Genomic DNA, 17,730 nt, shown 5'->3' on the forward strand with positions numbered 1-17,730 from the left:
GTTAATCAATTGAATATTTGAGTACTTTGAAAAGCAATCGTATAGTTATTAAAGACCTTTTTGGGCATCCGTCGGATACCGTTTTATCTTTATTTATATTACGCAGCAGTTCAGTCATCAGCCCGTAAATGATATTTTCTACTGTAATAGACGGTTTTTTAAAACTCGATTGCCGGCTTTATTGTATTCGATAAACGATACTTCACAACTTCATCTCTCGAAATACATTAACCAACTATATATATATATATTGTATACATATAATATATGTTTAGATGTATAGTTCACATTTGTGTTAATTGATTCAATTATTTATTTTAACAGCAATAACACAAATGAAGTCAACGTTTGTATATTTTCCCAAACAGAAGTATACGATTCTATGATTTCAGTTCTACAGTTCATTTTAAGATGTAAAATTAAAAGATTTTCTAATAAAAATCTGAGAAATTAAAATTACATACTTTATATTCTAGGCATCATAATAGTTGTTTAGGTACCTACCTACCTTATACCAGGTGGATAGGTAGTTTTGTTTTGTCATTAAAATTCGTTAATATTACCATGGGACAAGAGGTTTGGTTTTTATGTTTCGTACGTTTTACTGGTTTAAAAGACGTGTACGTGTTAACCATAATATATTATAATACTATAAGCGTTATCGCGATAAAATATATTTAAAAACATACGAAACTTCAACCATTTTTTTTATAATAATAATAATAATAATAATAATAATGATATTATTATTATTATTATATTAAAATATAATACCGGGTCGGAATAATGCAGAGACGACGGCAATAACGGAGCCGCAGCAGCAGAAGTAGCAGCAGCAGTTGCCGTTGTACTATAACGGTCCTCACCGTGTCCCCTTGTTGGTTCTTTGTACAATTAACGAACTCTCGTTAATGAGACTTTTTTCATTTTCCCCCACGCTATAACATCCGAGCAACGATACCTACCGAACACTTTGACAACGATTCGAGCGTAAATTGTATAATATAGTGCATGCTAAGACGATACAAAACAAATAGTGGAGCGTTATGGGGGTGGTGTCGATGGGGGTGGGGGTAGCTGTTTTTATTTGGAAGGGGGGAGAGGTGACTAGGTGGTGGTGTGTAGAATACAATTTCGGAAAAAGTTTAGGCCCATCACGTCTCGTTCCCCTCCAACAACAAAGCTTCCTTTAAAAATACCATTTTTGCCACCGGTAGGGGACAGTCATTTCTGGTCCATTTGACAATTTTGTACGTTACCTGTAACAAATAAAAACAAAAATATTAAAAACTTTTTATTTTTGTTTATTCATTACATGAACATTAAAAATGACATTCTAATTAACATTTTAAATGTACTTCGTAATAATCACAATAGTGCGATCGTTCTTTCAACAGCCAAACGTAAATGCAATTTGATAAATTAAATTTATTTTCGACATCTTTGTTTTGAAACATCTGGCGAAAGAACTCTGAACATAATAATTTTGTTAAATCTCCAAAAATCCAGAATTCTCGTAAATAACAATTAACTGTATAGAAAATGGTTTTCCACAACGAACAACTATAATTGTGAATTTCGAGGAAACTATAATTATTTATTAACGTACAATTCAAGCAACGAAATGTAATTTGTTTTAACTGTACTATAAAATAAAACTGATATTGCAGTATATTTAAATAAAATTGTTTTGTTCTGTCTATGTTTTTCAATGGTACAATAATATTCTGGAGATTTATTTTTAGTATGTTTCTCGAAAAACCCTCAAAATTGATAAATGGAAGGATATATTATTAAAATTATGCAAGATACGAAATAATGTTAACAATTAATTTTTAAAAAGACGTTGCTTAAATCTTTAAAATGCACATTGAAATTCTTCTGTATTTTTTAAATAGCTTACGTTCTATACATTATCTAAGCTAATTTCTTTTGGTTAATGCTCGATATTTTAAATTTATTTTCTGTGATTTTGAAAAATAAATAACATAGTTTCGTAGATTATTCGATACTTTAAGAAATAATTAGGTACAAAATTTAATTAAATGAATTCGGGGTGTTATTTTAATTATCAATTCAACCAACTTGGATGCAGGTAAGCTGATTACAAATGATTTTTAGAACACAATGATTTCTTTTAGGTTATAATATGTAATATAAAAAATATTTTCACATAGGTATATTAATATGGTGTATAAAATTAATTTCTCTAAACTTGTTTGTTACGTTTGTTTATTCATGATTTTCCATTGATAGAATTTTAATTTAAACTCAAACATCAGACAAATATATATTTTGAAAACTTATTTAGGTATCTATCTATTAAACTATTCCGTGGAAAAATATTAATAAAATAATTTTTTTGAACCTGAATCAGTGTATTCGATAACACACATTTCTCGTTAGAAATTGGACTGTCGCTATGTTAACGTTGACTTGGATAACTTTGTCGAGATTATACTTTGTGGTAAAATAAATTGAGTTTTAATATAGTTTTAATAAAACTTTATTTACTAATTTAAACGACGTCGTTTTGACTGGAAATTACTTTTGAGTTGCAATCAATGAAAAAGAATTCAGAAACGGGGGCTTATTTATTTTCACTTAGCCTGAAGATAATAACTTCAATTGCAAAAAAAGAAAATGTTATTATCGCGTTAATCAAAATATTGTATTTTGTTGTAGTAAAAATGGTAAACTAGACCTGTATATGAGAGAAATGCGTCTTTACGGCTTGTGAGTATACCTACAACAGATGGCTTTTTAGGACTAGAGAAAAGAAGGAAACGGCTTGAGATTTATGCAGCGCGTATGTATCTTATAAAACATTTGGTAGGATTAAGTGATCAGTCAAAACGTAAAAAGGAAAAAAAACTGTTATTCATCTTCTTCCAGGAGTATATACAACATAATACTCACATACCTATAGCAGAGATATGTCCTGTGCGACATCAATGCTGCCGGCGTGCGACGACTATGTAAGAGTAGGGACTATAACCACTTAAAAGGTAAGGCACTTGAACCCTTTCAAAGTGGGAGGGCCACGTGTTAGCAACCCTGAGGGCACGAGCCAAAAGCTATAGGGGAAAAGAAAAAAAAACCGAACAAACGCCGGAAATTTGACTTGTGAACTCTTTTTCCTTTTTTCATTGGAAATGATGAATGTTTAAGAGGTGCTTGAAAAATACGAGGTACAAGTCTTATATTTGAAAAAATTGTCGTAAAAGCGTCTAATTAAAGTTAAGTTAGAAACAATGAACGTCACTCAGCTTGTAGTAGACAGGTAGTTGTTAGGTTTTTGGATTGGATCCAGTAGCTTTGGATGACGAGAAAATAAGCGTCAAAATATCACTATAGTTACCTAATGAATATGGTCCAAGATGTTCGTTTGTTGAATTTTAATGAGCCAAACATGATAGGTACTGGGTAGTTGAATGGTATATATTACATAACATTACCTACTAAAATAGTTATATTACAATAATTATTATTTAGTAGATTGGTCACGTTAGATGAATCCTATTTCTAATTATTTAGCTTTTGATTTCCAGTTTGCACTGGATATGGTTTTATCGTGAGTAGATTTTAATAACAAAACATGTTATTGTACGTAGTGAAAACATTTCACAAAATCGACCCAAAGCAATTATGTTAAGTAACTCGTAATTAATTGTTTCTACTGATAATAATTTCTTTAATGCTCTGGATTTTGTCATTTATAGTCTATACTGAGCTACACGAATTCGTTCATTTGGAAAATGCCGTATTGTTTATCAGTTCTCAGCTTTACAATACCCTTTGTTGTATTCCAGTTTGCGGGCTGTGAATATCCATACATTGAAACGTATGAGCGATATGTTTCTTTATTATATTTTATTTTTGAGTAATGGTCTGACGTTAATTTCAGTTTCATTGCTTCTTCCGATTTAATGTTATCATAAGGAATTAAATTAATTAAATTATTGCGTGTAAGTTACCATACGACGTCGTACATGTAGCTATAGTACATATCAAGTACTTAATATCCATTTTTACCATTATCTGTCAAGAATTATACGATTATGTAAACTATTATATTTTCATCCAACCCCTAAAACGAACCACTTAGGGTAAGTGTACGGTTTTACTACATTTAACTTTAAAGTTATATTTATTGTAACAATACGAGTACTACATCATAATTCTTATAAGTCATTTGATTTATTACTTACTAATTCATTCGAACCTTAACAGCTAGCATTATGATTCTTATTTTATGATATATGATTAATGATTATACATTTTACGAAATTAGTAACAAAATAAAATGTATAGCTTTTAAAATAACAAAGAACTCTTATGTAATATTAAATTTACAGAAAATTGGCAACAGTTCACCTCAAACTATGTTTTAAAAATAAGATTTCTAACAAATTTAATATGTCCCAATTTAACTGTGCCGTTTGTTAATTAAAATGAAACATCGCACTCTTGGCAAAAGTGCAATTTGTCGAATTTTCGAACATCGACGAAACACAATATGAAATCATTACAGTTATTATATTTAAGACTTCACACTGTTTTTCAATGACGCAGCCATCTTTGTATAACTATATTTTTAGGTGGTCTGCATAAACATTAAACAATAACGATAAAACGTCAACGACCCTATATCATTGTGGCTTTTATAGTGGTGGCGCCCACGTCGGACGCTTGCCAAGACGACTGAAAAATGAATTTTTCCTTCATAAAATGTCTGACCGAATTATTTCACTCATTTTTACATACTTCATTAGTTTTCCTGACTTTTTGTGTGTCGTTTTCAATAACCGGACTGATCGATGTATATTTTATTGCTCGCGTGTCATTAGTGTATAATATATTAATATTATATTATATTGTAGAAGTAGGATTTCATATTTAATTTATAATTATATCAAGAGGTTTATTGTTTCAATAAAGTTTATTTTTGAAATATTATTAATAGGTATCTATAATTTATATTCATATTGCATTTTTAAATTTTATTATCGACAAAAAAAATATAATCAATTTTAATTTAAGATCAGATATATTTCAATGATTAAAAAGTTAAATAAACTTTTAATTTTCAAATAACAAATCAAGCATTGTATTTTTAACTGTTTTACTATTTTTATGTTTTTATATATTATTCAAATAATTTTAGTATAATTTATACTAATACTTTAAAGTTGAGCAAATTGACCATTATCATTAACAAGAGTATGACATGATACTGCTCCACAATTTTATAAACGTTAAGTTATCAAAAATTATACATTTTTTTATAGAATCGGGTATACAGGTATATAAATTTCTCTAAATACACAAAAAAAACATCTATTAATACAAAATAGTTTACAAATAAAAAATACAGATTTTCATTAGAAAACGAAATGTTGTTTAAGTTATGAAATACATTAAAATGAAAAAATATTATGCAATAAAAATAGAAACTCAGTGTTTTTTGTCACTTTTAATCGATTGTTAAAATATTTCAAACCAAAATGTGGAAATTTTAATTTTCAATACGGGTTTTTATGATATTTTAAGTATAATAATTTATGAATTTATAGTGATAAATAGTGTTTATAATACCGGTCTGTTTAAATATCGGCGTAAACAAAGGTATATAGACGATCGGACTGGAATCTCAAAAATGATTCATATAACATTATATATATTTTTTTTCAATAAACATGTATAGTATTCTTTTGGGAAGTATGAAAAATCGTGCGATAGAAATACGTCGCTCACCATGAATACTTTGGGGTTCATTTAAGCTTAGTTCTTTTTTCTTGTATATAGCAAAGCCATAAAAACAAAATAATGGGCCATTTTCGTATTTTCTCTTATTGCGATCCATTTAACATCCTTAGTGTCTATAACTGTCTATATTGTTGCAACATAAAGGTCCAACGACCAAATGTTGTAATATTATATTTTACTTTGATCCAAAGTTAATAGGTATACGCACTTTTTAAAAAATCTCTTGAGTATTATAAATGAGCGTAAATGGTGTTTTTTTTTTAAGAATAATACTAAAGCATCGATACTATACCTATAGTTGTTTGGAAATTTCCGGATGATTTATGTTTTATTTAGTGCATTTAGTTAATTTATTTAAACAATATACCTATACAATAAAATTATATTTAATAGAGTTCTTAAGATAGTTACTCATTTTAAACTCATGCTCCATGCAGCACTGTAACACTGTGGTATCATAGATTATGCATTTACAACTTAAAATGTGAATTTAATCTTGAGACCACAATTCTTAACATTTTCTTCATCTTAGCTTGACAATATAATACAATTAGGTATAAATTATATATCATTAGAAATAATGTAGAAGTGTATGGTAGTTAAGTTGTATTATGAATCATAACACACTGCTGATAAATGGTATCGTTGAACAAAATAAAATCTATAGAAAAAAACGAAAAAAATAATTTACCGTGTAGGCAAAAAAAACCATCAATACCACCGTCAATAAATAAATAGTTAATTTTAATTGTTCAGATTTTTTCTAATATTTTTTAATATGAATTTAAAACAATTTTTCACTCGAGAGCGTAACGTGATGTAGGTTAGTAGTTTAGGTATCCATCATCATTTGTTTATAGTTATATCTCTATTATCACAATTTCGATTAATCGTAACGGTTATCTCAATTTTTAACGTAATCCTTTCTGTTCACCCAATCGGCTAATGCACTTGCTTGATCATCTGTCATAAGGATGATTTATATTTTATATAGCTTACTTTAGAGTTCAGTTTTTTACTGCATATCGATACTGGCCCTAAACTGAATATCGTCGTTTTAATGTATTTTGGTATTTCGTACGTTTTCATAACTTACAGTCGTAAGAGAAGAGATTTCTTGAAATAAAAATAACGGTAATGGAACTTTCAGATGAAAATATCTTAAGTAATGTGGCTTGCACTACGATTACTATTTACAATTTACATGGGCCACGAATAAACTTACAAATTACAAATCCATAGAGGCGAGTAATTCTCGAAATGCCCCCCCCCTCCCGGTGTCTTAAATAATTGTAATACATCATTTTCCTTTAAAACTGCATATTATTATAATAGCTTTGAATTATTTTATGTGGTTATATGATGTGATATATAACCTAAATATATTTTTCTTTTTAATATTAGCCATTAGGTACGTTTTGATTGCTATTCTATTGAAGGTTCCATAAAATCACTTTAGTAGGTAATTGATTTAAATACTCAAATCATAATATATACATCATATGTAATAATATCATTAGTATAATATAATAGTCTGACATTCATTAAATATTTGAAAAACAATTAAACCTAGTAGTTGTTGCTAACTATTTCAAAATTTATAATATTAGTGGTATTATTGGTTGATTATTTGTGTTGAGATCTGATTGGGTAAGATACAAATATAAAAAATATAAATGTTTAAAACTTTGATTTGTGTTTATAAACTGATTAAGAAGATGATACGATTAAGAAAATGTGAAAGTTCACAACAAATTAACACTGTGGCGTACTAATCCAATTCATAAAAAATAAATTATAAAAAGTTTGTGACCCCGTTCCAAGATGTCGCGACTAGAATTACGCGTACCGTTAATAAATAATATTGTATTCAAATCTGTTTCCGAAATCTTTATCGCGTACGCCGGAATGGGAATAGGTCCATTTGGCGGTGGAAAAACAAGCGATTGCTCGGGTAAAAGTTGTCACGTGCGCGCGTGTGCGAGAATCACTGCAGTAAGAAAACACAATCGGATAATAATCATAAGCGCACACAAGCGATCATTATTTACTTCTCTCACGCATATTATTGCATAATATCGAATTCCCGGCCTGTTTGCGATCACCTAAGACCTGGTGGCGGGATTTTTTTCTGCGAGATCCATTAAAGATATCGTTCCACCGAACTCTGAAACGTGTTAGTCCCGGTTACTATTGTGCACCGATAGTACACAAGTACAGACATTCTTGTATGATTTTTTTTTTTTGACGTAAGCGACGACATGAAAATTGATGTCTTAGGTTGATCCACACACAGCGTATACATGGGTAAATGAACACACACACTCTAATCGTATTATTAGACGTGTAGTGGGTAAAGTAATAATAATAATAATAATAATAATAATAAACAGGGCAGCCGGAAACGTACACTGAAAATAAATTTCCAGAGAAATCGGTTTGGATTTCCACTGGATTTGACGTGAACAAGACGAATTGCGACAATAAATGGCATGTAGTGCGGTAGAATGGAATAATAATAATTTATCTCGGGCGACAGGTGACGTTTCGGTGCCGTTTACCGTGTGTTCCCCAGGAAATAACAATTACACACCGCATTTCTCATGTAAAATGTAAAAACCTACAGCAGAGTTCTTGCTCGGGTTTCGATTTTATGCTTGATTCTGGAAAATTTACGTTTTCTAGTTTTTCGAAACTCGTTCTTGGATTCGTCCACCTTGTTCAAAATGTATATTTTTGGTAGATATTAAATTACTAGATATATTATACCACTGAATTAATGATCAAAATTCAAAATGTTTACTGTTGAATTCACTTTTCATAATACTTTAATAGCACAATTATTTATTCCGAAAACCGTTGATATTCATACATTATATAATATATTCTAGTCTCTAGACGTATTATATTATAATGGTATACAATAACAAATTCATACTAAGATAATCACATTGTCGTGTATTTGAGACTGGACCAATATATTTCCATAATCATGTATTATATGAATTGTGAATATTATATACCTATGCAAAACTAAAACCTATTTAGTTCCTTATTATTTTGGTAGGATGGTTCAAACTCAACAATTCAACTTCGAACCTTAATTTTTTAAATATATTTTTTACTATTGTATTAACCTTAACTATATTGTATTTAATTTAGAGACCAATCAAACAAAAGCAATCAGCATTTACTATACAATACTGAGTCAGCTGTAATATAAGTCTATAATATGATTTTTAATATAAAGTGCACAATGGCAATAACATACATGCCATATAAGTCGTTATCATTGTTATAGACTTAAAACAATATTTCTAAAATATCAATCAATAATATTTGTTTACTCTATTGCGATATAAATATATTTATAATTCATATAGTTAACATTTAACAATAATATTATTAGTACCAGGCTAATAACCTTAGAAGTTGAAGCCTTAATCCAAATGAAAAAAATTATACTATTAATGGATAATAACTCTATCTAATTAAACTAGAATTAGAAAACAATGAACTACTATATACATGTTTATGTTCTACAGTTATTTATTTTCAAATTGTTAAATAGCACTTAAAAAGAAAATTATTGTCTACTTTTTATTTTTTCAAGTGTTAACTAGATTGAATTTCTTACCAGAAGCAACCATCAATATCAAAAATTGAAGACATTTTCAGAGTTAGTCGTTTCGCGATCAATCCACGAAGTATAAAACTGGTTGGTAATTTGCGTATCGCGTGTTATAACAATATAACAGTAGTGAGTATTAATAAATTTTAGTACAGAGTACGGCAACATGAACGGATACCAATAACTTTTAATACTAGTATATTATATCATATTCAAAATGTTTCATATTTAAAAATAATTATATTCTAAATAATATAAAATTTAAAATTTGAATAATTTTATATATTTTTTTTGTGAATGACAAATTTTTTATTTGAATCTAATTTTAGCCAAACTAATAAATAATTACATGATTTCAAATTGTTCGAATACATTTTTATATAACGTTTGATAAATCTGTATTTTTTTTTTTGTGATTATAATTTATGATGAATTAATGAATCTATAGTCAAATGTATATTTTACATTTAATTTTAATTTTTTTTATAACAATAATTATTTACAAATGGCCTATAAAAATGTCATTAATAATTATAACGATGGGCAAACGTCCTTCGCCCGAAATGTTTGTTCCAAAATGTAATAGAAAATACGAAACCATTTTGTATGTGACTCTCCTGTATTATCATTTATCAGATTAAAAAAATGACCTATCAAGACAACCGATACGTAACAATAATTTTTATGTATTTATAACGCACAAGGTATTTAGATATCAGACGAATTTATCAGTGTCTATTCTTGTTTAAAAATTAAAAGCTATGATCATAAAACAATACATTAAACATATGATATCACATTAAAAAAAAATGGTGGTCCAACAGCCTCTGGCTCGTACACCAACGATAGAATGTTTATGGGGAGTATTGAAAATCAGAATTTTACGAAAAATGCATAATAAGTTTGACATTTGACAATTAAAACAAACATATGATACTTTTAAAGTTTTTGATGTACAAAAAGTGTACTTTTAAAAATATATCTTTTGATTATCACAATAGGAATAATTTATTGTAATCATGATATTATGAATTTTCTAATTGTTACTGTTTACATTAAAATAGATACTGATCCACTAATCATCCGTCTCACTGGCAAATTGTCGGAATCGTTTTTCGTACACAATAATATATATATATCATTAAACTAAAATCTAACAACCATTACATTTAAGTTATTCGATGACAATAGGTACACTCGAATCCTACTATACAGCAGAAACGAGTAAATTGAAAATATAATGTTGTTTTGAGACCTTTCTAAAATTATATTAATATTCTATTCAAAATGTTGGCATTGTTCAAAGAGTATAGAGTATAAGTACCCGGCAAATACACTGTATACAGTACGTAACTATAACTAATAATGAACATTTTAATGACCCTCATGATTTGAATAATATGTATTTACGCAATTTGAATACGCTTGCTTATTATGAGATAAATATACGCAATATAAATTACATTTTAATAAGTTGGTAGTTTTAATTTTTCCTGCAGTACAAAGTACTGTTAATTGAAAAACCGGCAGTATTGTAGATTTCTAGGAAATATTTTATAAAACCAGGAGTAGGTACCTACCTATATAAATAACAATTACATAAATTTCTTTTATTTGCACTTTGAAACTGAAAATATTTTCATAATAGCGTAATATATACTTCACAAAATACTAACACAAAACACATATTATTTATAAAACGAAAAAAATATTAACGAGTTTACAAAGGTTACTCAATGGATGGGACCTAAACCAGCCGGAATAAAAACTGTTACAGTGAATAACGAATATATTATGGTTATTGAAAGAAAAACAAGACTCGACGAGTGAAAACTGCAGCAGAAATAAGGACGATAGTACCGAATAGTTTCAGAACAGGATGACGAAGGGTGGTAGTGAGTACGTGCCGTGCCAGGTGGGAGGAAGGGGGGCGTGAAAGGGACAAAGTCGGTAAACCGAATCGGAAAGTATCGGGAAAAAAAGTCGAAAGGGATAAATAATGCCTTGCTATAGGGCAGCGGCGGTATACAGTCCAGTGATGAATATGTATGCGAGAGTGGCGCCACACTGTCCGCCACACAGCCTCTGTCCGCCTATCAAATTGGTTTCCAATCGTCTGGTTACGACGAAAGCCTTTTGACGGTTTCCGAAAGGATTTCAAAAACTGTACTGCCACAAGTCAAAAATCGGTAGTGTCTACTTGTTGTTGTTAATTTTTTTTTTAATAATCATTTTTACGAAAATATCGAACGAGTCGTGCTCACTGAAGTGTAAAATGTTAGCATTTTCACTCCGAGATAACAGTATAATGGGAAAGTTTGGTGCCTGTTTGGTTTCTTATCGTCTGACCATCCTGATTTTCTGAATTGAATACTGCATTAAATCAAGTGGTGTGTTTGTGTGTGTGTGTGTGTGTGTGTGTGTGTGTAGGTGTTACATAATAAGTAATAACAAAATAGAAACGTTTTCCATACAGTTTCCCGGTTTAAAAACTACTCGAAGAAATGCAATTAAAAAAGTTTCATCAGGCACGTATATATATATATATTTCATACAGGAGCAGCAGCAACAGCTAAGCTATGACGGTAAACCGAACGAGGATTCCTACGAAATTAGTTAAATTTCGTTGCGACCGCAGGCTTGCGTGTACGCTTAATAAATAATAATACCATCGGCGTTCCGGCGGTGTTGGGCGTTTTGAGACGTTTTTGTTCGCTCCGCTTCCGATGCGCACGTCAATCAAACAACTATTTTAACGTTTAACCCCCTTGTCCGTTCATGTTAACAGTTTTCCGGTAGACTATATTATTATTATAACATGCCATTTTTGCGTCGGGAGACTTAACGCGTTTCCGGGCCGTTTTCCGGAGTAACGCCTTAAGGTACATAAGCGTGTACACCTCCCATGCCTGCTCGCACCGCGCACCGGCGAGGTAACACCATAAAGTGCTATACAGTCGTCGCTGTCGGAAAAAATGTATATTTCATTATTACACCGACGATTAAAAAAAATAAATAAAAAAATTAAGAATAAGACGCAAGTGATATATTGCGCGATTTAAGTTGACGCGTTGTCACGGGACTTCGTAAAAATAATACATCATGTTTTTCATTTGAAACCATTAAATCGTTACCTGCCTTACAGGAGAAGAGAATTATAATGCATACATATTAATTTTTATTTTTGTCTAGTTAATATGAAATATATTTTATTATTTACTAACGACAGCTGCAGGTGACTGAAACAATAATATAATAATTATATCAGAGTACTTTAATACGCGTATCATAAAAATAAGGCTGATTTTTAAGAATATTTCACCTCGAGCTCGTAAATGTCTGGACCTATTGCTCTAAATAAGAATGAAGTAAAATTATTGTGACATTGGTCTGAATATCTGCGATGTACTTATGCGAATTCTGTATGTGTACATCGACGAGCAAAATCTGCAGTTGAGCCGGTAAGAAAGTGTTCGTGACGTTTTCAGTGACAATTATTTATATAAATGGATTTCATTATTTCGGCGACGATTTAAACGATATCGCGTATTGCGTAACAATATTAATCATATTACCTACAACACGCCTCTGACACGCGATGGGTTTATGTGACACAAGTTGTAATATCCTTTATGGTATTGCGCTGGGAAGGGGGGGGGCAGAGCGGGCAGGTTATATTATTATTCTTTAACAATATGTCGAAACCGGGTGAATTACGCGTTTCCTTCGGATCCGACTCGATAATAACATCGGGACCCGATGCTCGGGAAAGCAAGAGAAGAAAAAAAAAAGAAAAGAAATAATATGTTCAGACATTCGTTTCGACGGGAAAACCGCGGGGGCGCTGACGCGATGTCGCTCGGCGCCGGAAAAAGGAGCGGACCGCCGCCGCTATACGATTTATCGACTTCATTTGGCACGTTTCCCCGCTCGTACCACCGCGGCCGTTCGTTAAATCTGCAGCACACCCCCTCGTCATATCCCAGCCGCCGTCGTCAGCTTCGGGTTTTCAATTTACCACTCCAAGAGCGTGCATTATACATATGCGTACGTTTTATTTCTCCTCAGGAATTTCACATTCCGCGCACGCTGTATATGTACTGCACTATATGTAGTGTGTGTGTACAGTAATGCTGTGTGTGGGCCGCAGTCGTACAGCGCGCGCGAACTTCATTCAATGGGGTGCACAGATTTTCAAAATAAAAATACGGTGCAAATATTGAATCCCCGGTAAAATCATAAACGACCAGGAATATAATATTTTTCCGCTATTATATATTTTAGTCACAATCGTATAACTCACTTATTTCTATGTTCGAACTGATCTATATATATATATATATAAGCTGACCATCACTATATTCACTAATGATATTTACTATACATGTATATAAAAATAATACAGGTAATAAAAAATAAATAAATAAAATAAAAATCTCTCAAATATTATCCCATGGAAAAATGAAAATGGAATTGTATACGATTATTCATAGATATTTGTAAATTAGGTAGGTACTTTAAGTAATACGTGATTGCTATCGTCATTTAAATTATTTTGGAAAATTCCGAAGGAAATTGATTAATAAACGAATAACCTTCATTTTTAAAATTTTTTTTTTAATTAGGTATTTGATGGCAGACACCAGGACACTCGTTCAAAGCAGAAGTAATGGTCAATTATTTATATCTGGACGTTTTAACAGTTGGCGTCCCGACTCAATTAAAGTGCTTATTATGTGTATATGATTATAATATCACAACATACGCAATAGTATAGTATGCGCATAGGTATGTATCTAAATTCTATATATAGTATCTATAATTTGATTAGCAGTGCGCGTACTGCCTCGCCGACCGCTAAAACATCAGTGGGGTCTATTATAGCAGGCTGTCGTCATCGTTCATCCCTCGGAAGACCGATTGCGCTCACACATATTAATATTCTGTCCGATCGTGTCGTGTGTACACCGTACAGGTTATCAGCCGGTTCACGGTCGAAGGGACGTTTTTGTTTTTCGGGGCTCTCCACTACGACGACTTATTCGGGCGCAGTAGGTGTATAATAATAATAATAATAATAATAACAACAATATAGGTACGTTTTAATAATAATAACTACGCGGTGTCGTGTGTTTGACCATACCATTATGACGCCGAGCACAATATATTATAATATGCACATTGGACACGCTAAATATATCGTTCTCGGAGTATCGATCACGTTCGTACTCGGTACGTAATAACAACAACAACAATAATAATAATGCACTCGATATTATATTATTATTATTATTATTATACCTTATAATGGGAGTTATAATATTATTATCTTCTGGAACACGATACTATATTACACCGTCGTGTTTGACATCGCAGAGAGACATCGAAATATACACCGATATGACAAACGTTGCACTCAGGTCGAGGGCGGCACTCGCTCCCTCGACCATACAGTCTTGATCGAATGTCTACATAATATTATCATTATAATATGATTGTATAATATTAAGCGTTATCGTCACGGCATCATTACGGACCACCATCGTATATTATTAAATGGACATCTATATAGTTTATTTGAAATTTTACAAGTATCTTGTGCCTATATAAGAGAAAAAAAAAACTAAACAGAATATTATACCTAACAGAGAAAGATTATATTTTTTAAGAGATTCACCAATACATTATGTACACTATAAAAATGTATTATAATATATACCTGTGATGATTGTGCACCTATATTAGTAAGTTTGGTATAATATTACTGAAAAGTGAAAATAGTGAAACACTTACATACACGGCCAAGCTCATAAAATACGATAAGTGGATATTTGAAACCGACGGATTAGGAATTGGTAAATATAAAGTTTCAATTTTATTATTTTACTACATGAAACAAATTTGTAAAATGATTTTCTATAAACTTATCTAAGTTACATTTTTAATCGATATTATTTCTTCGTCAATCTATTTGAATTGAATTAACTGCTTACTTTTCTTTAACAAAAAACATTGTTGAAATTTAGAAGAATTTATATAGAATTTTATTATTGTGCAAATTACTTTATCGCCAATACAGTTTAGAACATCATAAGTATAACATGTGGTATTTGACCAACTTTTTTGTGTCATCAATTTTAAATTAAAGATTAACATTTAGCCAAAAATATCCATTTAGATTTTTGCTTTTAACACAACTATGTTAGTTTTTAAATATTTTAAAAATAAAATGTAATACTTTAACTGATTTATTATTTTATCTTTCGATAGGTATTATATGTATATAATATATATATTAATAGTTAATACAATCAAAAATTTAATTTTAATAATTGAATTTTAACGAAATATTCTGTTGACTATGATTTTTTTTATGTTGTAGACCAAGTCATTTTTGTAGACTGTAAACATCTCAAGGTATTATTGGATACCAGCCGAAATTTAAAATTATTTGTGCCTCTATCTCTAAGTAGGTTCATTATTTATTGATTTTTGATTTAACTAATATTTGTATATATAGGTAGTGTTATGAATTATAAGTTATAGTATTAACTATTAAGCAACTATAATTTACTGTCTATCAGTGCCACTACAGACGTGTTTTATACTTTTATCTTAATATATATTATATATATATATATATACTTATAATCACTTAACATCAATAAAAACGTAATTAATAATGATGTCAAGTAGGTATATACTACGCAGTACGTTTAAAATATATCAGTTCGTTTGTATATCATTAAAATCATTTTTTTTTTAAATAATTTAATTTTCTGTACAATAACGTTAATAATTACGTACCTACATACAATAATACGATGGATTTTATGTCTTCAAATTAGAAGAATTTCTTTCAACAATTTTGAAGATGTTCAACCAATTTAAATTTTCTCAGCGAAGTACCAATTAGCTAATAATAATATATAGTATCTAATATAAAATCTATTGTATATTATTATCATAATTATAAGAATAATGAGTATGTACCTATTATTATAATATAATAATTTCTTTTTATTATTTCTTTTCTATAGCATATTTTATTAATCACAATATTACGGCACAGCAATTAACATTAAGAATATGATTTTTATTTTGGTAATTATAAAACGATCGCAGAAATTATATATCAATCGATATACAAACGCAAAAAATAAAAAAAGTTATTAATTAACACCTATCATAGAGACCTAATAAAGTACGTCTATATAAATTCGGACATAATAGTTTTTAACATAGCACGTCAGTTGTAACTGTTATAGCCGTTTTCTGCTGCGATTTTCATCTCCTTCGTGTTAAGAGACGCCTCCTAACCTGCAGGATTTCCGGTCGTGACCTTTGCAGATAGATAACTACCTAGGTATACAACACTCACTCCGTTGTCGTCTCGTATAACCCCGGCCAGACGCGACTAATTATAAGTACCTCGTATCTACATGTGCTTTAGGCGAAAGCTCGTTTGTAATCTGAGCCTCGTTTCGCCACCGTTAATTATTTATCAAAAAGAGGATATGAAATTGTATGTGTGTGAGTGATTATCGCGTTAAATTATGGTGTGGTAATGAGAGTGGGGCTTATGATTTTCTATATCTGAATATTATTTAGGTCCAATTCAACCGCTCGGTGAAATCGCCATTGATGAACATTTCGATCAAATAACAAAATCTGGGAAATATATGTGCAATAACTGTGTCCATAGTAGTTTTGAAGAGAAATCATAATAATATACCTATATTAGTTCTATTCAAATGAAGTAAGTATTAAGTGTATATTATTTGACATTCGTGTAGTTAAATATTATATTCTTCAGAATAAAATCAATTGAATGTTGATACCTAATTTTACTAAATGTTAAAATATTAAAATACTAAGGCGAGCGTATGTTTTTAACTGAAAAGAATTGTAAATCGATTGTTCGATGTATTTGATTCCATAACATGTGTAACAGCCAAATAATTAAAATAATATCGAAAATAGTAGAAAGATTTTATCCTAATTTGAATAATAATAAAAAAAAAAAAACAATTGTAAATGTAACAATTTTTTCTATAAAATTGATCGGATTTTTAGATTATAGTATGTAACAGTAACATACACCCTACACATAATAAAATATATTAATATACACTACTAATGACTTCATATTATTTTGTACGGTCAGGGCAGGTCGGGACCACTACCGTCGCAACGCAGCATTACTTTCAGATCCGTTGCGGACATCTGACCGGATTTACGTGGCCGGATGTGCAGCTGAAATAGCAATCGCGAAACTCACCCCCAATCTCGGTTCAGTCAACTATTCCATAATTAGGAGAACGTTTAAA

The sequence above is a fragment of the Myzus persicae genome, unplaced genomic scaffold, assembly GCF_001856785.1.
Source record: "Myzus persicae strain clone G006 unplaced genomic scaffold, MPER_G0061.0, whole genome shotgun sequence".
NCBI lineage: Eukaryota > Metazoa > Arthropoda > Insecta > Hemiptera > Aphididae > Myzus > Myzus persicae.